General features: G+C 33.6%; 1 pseudogene; it reads right to left on the bottom strand.

The window, feature by feature from the left end:
- Positions 1-5878: 5878 nt before the first annotated feature.
- LOC124974124 (proteasome assembly chaperone 2-like) lies at positions 5879-6722 on the bottom strand (annotated as a pseudogene).
- Between the last annotated feature and the right edge of the window lie 1034 nt (positions 6723-7756).

The following is a 7756-nucleotide window of genomic DNA, read 5'->3' as shown; positions in this document are numbered from 1 at the left end:
GAGGAACTTCAAGGAAAGACACCAAGACATCGGTGATATTCATAATCTGATAATATCCAATAATTTCTGTATGTATTTATTCAAACATGGGAGGCAATGTTTGATGTACTTAGGACAAAGAAGTGTATAAAACAAACTCCCTTTAATCTGAGTGCATCATTTTCCATTGGTACTTAGACACAGTTTGCATCAAGGTACGTAATGCTTCTCCTTGTATCCCCCATAGAATAACTCTCACATATTTCAGCAAAAAAAAAAAAAAATGTATTCTAGGTGATGTCAAGGTCTTGGGCAAGAGGAGAGAACCTCATATTGGATGTAAATTAAGTAATATTTTCACAGTATATTATCCATTCATGGACACCCTGTTCCACTCAGACCACTTGCAGAGTGGATAGTGATAATGGCTATGTTTTTAAATCTCAGTGGAAATTATACTAATGAGCTGACTTGAAGAAAAACTGTCATTAATTCTCAAATCTTCATTTGACAGATAACTACTCATTACCTCTCGGAACTCTCCCACATACCCAAGGAAAAAATGAGGAAATACAACAACCGTTCTAGCCAAGAATATGGGATCTGCTTCTGAATTATATTTACAAACTTGCAGTAATTAACTGAAATATTTCTACTTTTCAACCAAAGCCCAGGTCATCAAAATTCTACAGTTCATTTGAAATGAGAGTCTATGGATTAAATTTCAGGTTAGCCTCAAAGATTTGAGAGTTCAAAACAATTTTATTCAAATTTAAGTCTAAAGAAAGACTTTGAATTGAGGTTTCTCAAGTGTAGAAAATTTCTAAGAATGCAGGAAACAAAATACATCAAAACACAGTAAATGTAGAACTGTAGTTGTAACTTAAGTCAACATAAAGAATGCCAACTGACTAGTTTCAAGGACTATGTTGAATAGAAGTGATGAAAGAGGACATACATGTCTTATTCAAATTTCATAGGAATTCTTTCTGTTTTTGTCTATTTAGAATAATGTTGGCCTTGGTTTTGATGTATATAATTTTTACAATGTTGAGGTATGTTCCTTCATAGTCAGAAAAATGAGACCAAAGAAATAAATTAAAGGGATATGAAAAGAAAAAACAGAGATTAATCTATCTCTATTTCCTGATGACATGGTCCTATATTTAGAAGACTAAAAAAAAAAAAAAAACCCTATATCCAAAGGCATGAAGATCAGCATATATCCCAGCAGCTTAAGAGTCAGAGGCAAGAGGATCACAAGTTGAAAGCCAGCCTCAACAATTTGGTGAGGAACCAAAAAATTTTACAAGACCCCATCTCTAAGGCAAATATTGAAAACCATAGCTGGTGAGGTAACTCAGTGGTTAAGTACCCATGGGTTCAATCACTGGTATCAATTGAAAAAAATCAGCATTGTACAGTGATGCAGATCAATTCACAATTGCTAAGTCATGGAAACAACTGAGGTGCTCTTCATCAGCTGAAAGGAAAAAGAAACTGTGGTATAAATACACAATGGAATATTACTCAGTCATAAAAAGAACGACATTCTAATATTTACCAGTACATGAATGGATCTTAGCATGGACTACCATACTAAGGAAAATAAGTCAATCCCCAAAAAACAGAGGTTGAATGTTCTTTCTGATATATGGATAATGATACACAATAAAGTAGGGGGAAAGAATAGTAGTTAACAAAAGGGATTGAAGGGAAGGGGAATAGGAATATATGTATATACAACATAGTGAATCTACACATAATGTACAATCACAAGACTGGGATCCAAAGTAGAATATGACATACTCTGTGTTCCTATAAATATGTCAAAATATACTCTATTGCCATTCATATCTAAAAAGAATAAAAAAGAAAAAAACTCTGCCAGAAAACTTCTAGAACTGATAAATGAATTATGCAAAAAATAAATCAATTGCATTATTAAATATCAATGACAGATCAGTTGAAAGAGAAACTAAGAAACCTACCCCACTCACAATACTCTCAAAAAATATTTGGGAATCAATCTAACAAAAGAGCTGAAAAAAAAAAGAGTTGAAAGACCTCTTCCAATGAAAACTACAGAACTCTAAAGAAAGAAATTGAAGAACTTAGAAGATGGAAAGATCTCCCATGTACATGGGTAAGCAGAATTAATAGTCACCAAATGGTTACATTACAAAAAGCTCTACAAAGATTTAATGCAATTCCTAATCAAATTCCAATGACAAAGTAGACAAAACAGTTGTGAATTTTATTTTGAAAAATAAAAGGCCCAGAATAGCAAAAGCAATCTTCTACAAAAATAAAGCAAAGCAAGAGGCATCACAATACCAGACCTTTATTTATATTACAGTTATAGTAACAAAAACAGCATGAAGACCAATGAAGTAGAATAGAAGGTTCAGAAAGAAAAACAAATAAATAGAATCACCTCATAGTGGACAAAGCCACCAAAAAAATACATTGGAGAAAAGATATCACTTTCAAAAAATGGTGCTGGAAAAACTGGAAATCCACATGTAGTGAATAAAAATTAACCCCTATCTTTCACCTTGCAAAAAAACTGAACTTAATGTGGACAAGAGACCTAGGTATTATACCAGAGATGCTGCTCATACTATAAGAAAATGTAGGCCCTGAACTTGATCAAGTTGACATAGGTACCAACTTCTTCAACAAGATTCCCAAAATGCAATAATTAAATTTTAAAAATCAATACATGGGATGATATAAAACTAAAAATCTTCTTCATAGAGAAAGTATCAACAAAGGGAAGGGAGAGATTACAGAATGGGAGAAAATGTTTAACATCTGCACCTCAGAAAAGGCATTAATTTCTAGAGTATACAAAGATCTCACTGAAGAAAACAAATAACCTAATCAATTAATAGGCAAAGGAATTAACAGATACTACCCAGAAGAATAATTTGAGTGGTCAAAAAACATATGAAAAAAACATTCAACATCTCTAGCAATTAGAGAAGTGCAAATCAAAATTACAGGGGGATTTTACCTCACTCCAGGAAGAATGGCAATTATCAAGAACACAAATAATAAGTGTTGGTGAGGATGTAGAAAAAGGGTACAATCATGTATTTCTGGGGACTGTAAATTTGTACAACCACTCTAGAAAGGAGTGTGGAGATTCCTCAGAAGAACTGAGAATGGAACCACCATCTGATGCAGTTATCCCATTCCCTGGTATGTACCCCAAGGAGTTAAAATCAGCATACTAGTGACAGAGCCACACTGATGTTAACATCAGTGCAAATATCAATATCTTAGCTATAAAACCAACTGGAGTGCCCTTCAACAGATGAATGAATAAAGAAAATGTATATATACACAATGCAGTATTACTTAGCCATAAAGAATGGCTTTATGACATTTATCAATACGTTGATGGATCTAGAGACTCTCATGCTAAGTGAAAGTAACCATTCTCCAAAATCCAAAAGTCAAAAATTTTCTCTCATATATGGAAGCTAATCCACAATACAGGGGTGGGTAGAAGTTCAGTAGATTAGGAATGGAGGGAAGGTAGATGGATAAGAAAAGAAAAAATTGAATCTGACATAAATTTCCTATGTACATATATAAAAACTTCACAGTGAACCCCATCATTATGTACATTCACAAGAATGAGGTACTAGTTAGAATAAAATTTATTCCTTCCTTATATACTTATATCAAAATTGATCCTACTGTCCTGTATGACTGAAACAACCAAATTTTTAAAATAAAAAATGATAGGCTCCATGTTTATTTTAATATGTCAAAACAGAATCTACTTCATCTACAAGTAGAAAGAACAAAATTTTAAATGAAAAATAATTTGATTTTGTGCATGGGATGGCAGAAGTGAAATTGAGAGTAGTGTGGGAGGGAAAATTAAAGTATATCTGATATGTCTTATGATTGATTGTGATTTCAAAGTCCACTGTCAACACTGTGAAATATTTTGGACATCTTTTGTCTCTTTGCAGACAGAAATATTACACATCCTAAAATGAAACATGTATCTTACTGCAAAATGACAAGATGGGTTGTTTAAGATGCACTTCTACCTTTAATACATACTAGTACAAAAAAAGATTCACAGACCAAGTTTACTTCTAGTCTACTATTCACTTGTTCTTTTCATTCTCTGCCAGACATTATGCTGGCCAATTGCCTGAGGATGTTGCTTTGTAAAGGGGGGCTTTCTTATTTATAAAGGAAAGCATGTCCTTTGGGAAAGGAAAGAAAAAATTATGTCATTTCAAATATACAATCAAGGGAATAGACATTTGCCTTCTTTACCTGCCAGAGGCCAATTTGAAAGCAGTGAGGTCCTGGAGCTAGAGAGCTGACTAGAAGTGTTCCAGTCAATTTTAAGAGCACAGTGTGGTGATGGTCAGGGACTGGGGCACTATGGGGCAGGAAAGATATTGACCAATTGATAAAAAATTCCAACTAGACAAAAGGAAGGAGTTTAGGTGATTTATTATATAACATTGGTGACTATAATTAATAATATCATATAATATTTTTGAAAATCCCTGAGAGATGATTTTAGGTATTCTCCAATTTCTTCTTTTTCTAATTGTATGACTTCTACCTGCAAAGTTGAAAGAGAAAATGTTTTGGAGATTAGCAGTCCATGAGTTTTGAAAGCCAATTATGCCACTTATTTTCTATGTAATCTGACATTCTGCAGTTGTTTTTTCCTCTTTTAAACTTTTTAAGGTAAGAATGTTGAGAACAATAATAACTGCCCTCTTAAATTATAAAATATGAAAGAATAAAATAATAATCATAATGTCTTCCAAATACAGAGTTACAACATAACATAAAATGCCATCCATCTATTATAAAGCCTGAAGGATACTATATATTCAATACAGGATTTTTATTAGTGTTTTTATGTGTCAATGGGTAACAATACAAACTCAGTGGTTTTTATCAGGCCCATTCTACATACAAAGAATAACTAAATTCCAGAGAATATATCTTGATGAAGAAATTCTGGAAATACTTATAAACCAGTCTTTAAAACCTCAGAAAACATAAGGTTGAGAAGTCTCTTCTGTTAGAGTGGTAAAAAGACATTTTAAGAATTGTGTGGAGTTTGAGAAAGGGTATGTGAGGGTCATTGTTGATTCTCTGACTACAGAGTAAATTCTAATTTATCTAAAAGGGTTTGTGTTTTTTTTTTTTTCAAGTAGACTAGATTATTTTTCCTTATGGTTCTGCAATTGCTAAATAAGACATTTTTTGATTTTTTGAAGTAAGAATAAAATGTTCAGCTAATGCCAGTAGTGTCTATCATTTTTCTACTGGGGAACATTTTTCAGTTCAGAGAACTCCCTTCCCAAATGACCTTACCCATAGTTTATACGCTAGGCCAAGACATACCAGACAGGTTTTGGTAGATTCTCATCCTCACAAATGTCTGCTAAAGATTTGCAAACTAGCTGTCCTGGCTTTGAGATTTTTCTGTCATAGACAAGGTGCCCAAATTAGTGCTCAAACTACAGCAATAGGCCTAGTTAATGATAGATCTTCTAAGAACATTCCAACCTGAATCTCAGAAGAATTGAGAAAATGAGGGAAACTAGTGAAATTCATATATCATTATTTCCACAATATCTATTTTATAATATGTTTAGTACAGTAGCTAAAGGATGCAAAATTCTTATACATGCATTTTATTAGCAAAAATCCCTATTAAATTACATTATAATATATTATAAATCATGGGGGAATTTATTTTATGTTTCTTTCTTTTTTTTTACTCAGGAAATAAAATTTTATTGTATAAAATCTACATTTATAACATATGGTAAAAAGTACAGCCAAAGATCTTTTGCTCATTCTTTTCCTAATGCATTCTTGCAAAGTCACATAAAGATTATTTAACAGTTGTTATAACAGTTGTGCTGCCAATAAGTGTATAAACAAGGTACAGAATAAAAAACAGATCAAAACAGTGCAAGGGAAGACCACTGCCAAAGAATAATCTCCAAGAACTTGGGATTTCACATGACAAGATAGGTGTTGTAGGGTCATCATTCTGTAAACAAGTTTTGATGATCTGAAGTCATTCATGAAGTTACTCAACAAGACCTAATGCATCTGGAGTATCATCCCTTTCAGAAACAAATTTCATCAGAATAGCCATTTTGATTTCTTTAGAACAGCTTTCATCATAGAGTGTTTTTGTGATCTCTCCTTCTGGAACATGGATACAAAACTCAGAATCATCCATTTGAGAGATGCATGGACTTTTATTTTTTTCTGGTTAATTCTTTCTATTTTATTTTGAATCCTTTTGTGAACAGAAGGTGTAAGCAAGTACTGGAAAGAAGTACTGCACAACTGGAAATCATTGTGCTGGTAGGAATGACTGCTTGAAAGCAAGACAACTTTAGCACAGCCACTGCTTTACATCAAAAAATGCAGCTTTTCACAGAATGACTTGGATTTATACTTGATAAAAATGGATCTTAAATGAAGAGTCACAGCTTCCTTGAAAGCAATGAATATATTTCAGTATTTGTACTGAGCTCTGTTGAATTTTCTTCTGTGGTTGCATATGGATTGTTTCCAACCCTTGGCACCAGGCAATCAGTATAGAAGTAGCCAATTTTATGCATGTTCAATGTGGAAATGATCAAATCTATTGCAAGGTGGCCAATGTTTCCAATGGATAATGCTGGCATCAGAAGGGTGAAGCCCATCAGGTCTGGTACCCAGTCCCCATAGGGAAAAAAACATGATCATGGTGGGGCAGGAGGGAAGGGCTTCACATAGGACAGGAGAAAACCAGGGTCTTCATAGGCTCAGACAGGAGTTAGCACATCTGCCTCACCAATCCCTGGAGCCTATTTTGTGTTTCTTTTTGTGAATAGAATTGGATTGTTTACTTGATTTTGCTGTTAACATTTCAAAGGTAAAAGAAAGCTTCTCTAATTGAAGAAAAACAACTTTAAACATGCTACATGCCCACACATACATTTTTCCCATTTTAAAAGATAAGACTAGTCACATAAAAATGTTGAAGATTGAATTAGGCCAGTTAAATAGTGGGGAAAAAACAATGTGAGAAAAATAAACGGAAGGGAAATAAAAAGAGGAGGGGAAGATGAGAGAAAAAAGAGAAGAGTTTTTTTTTTTTTTTTTCTGTTAAGCCATTCTCCAGACACAAGGAATGTTTTATTACTTAATGTCTCACTCTACTATTGAGAATAGAGATAAAGGGCTCATTTTCTGGATTAATTTTTCCTTCCTTTGCAACTGAAAAATCTCTCACATATCTTTCTGGCACACAATTTTAGAAAGTATGTTGAGAACAATCTGGACAAGCTACAAATATGAGTGAGACTAGCCTGTTCATGGTGACAAGACCAGTGGTAATAAAGAGAGAAAGAGTAGTGGTTGTGAAGATAAAAGCAGGTATAACAATAAATGAACCATCATCAGGGAGGAACAAAGCATCAAGTTCTGTTAGAAGAAATTAAGCCACATTAACTCATTTGGAAGGAGAGAAGTGAAAGCAGGGCCAAGAACTCTGGAATGGTGCTTTACACTGTGTCAGGAGTGGGTTATGTGGGAAAGGTGTCCTTAGCAAAATAGGAGGAGATAAGAAAAATGGACTATGATGGAGATCCATAACATATAGGCATATGCTAAACGATTATTTGAGTAAAATAAATGAACAAATACCAATGTAGGAAACTTCACAAAATGAAAGATTGTCTTTGAGGATCAACAGATTCCCATGAGGCAC

The sequence above is a fragment of the Sciurus carolinensis genome, unplaced genomic scaffold, assembly GCF_902686445.1.
Source record: "Sciurus carolinensis unplaced genomic scaffold, mSciCar1.2, whole genome shotgun sequence".
Taxonomy (NCBI): domain Eukaryota; kingdom Metazoa; phylum Chordata; class Mammalia; order Rodentia; family Sciuridae; genus Sciurus; species Sciurus carolinensis.
The sequence above is the reverse complement of the archived record's forward strand: the minus strand, read 5'-3'. Positions and strand labels throughout refer to the sequence as shown.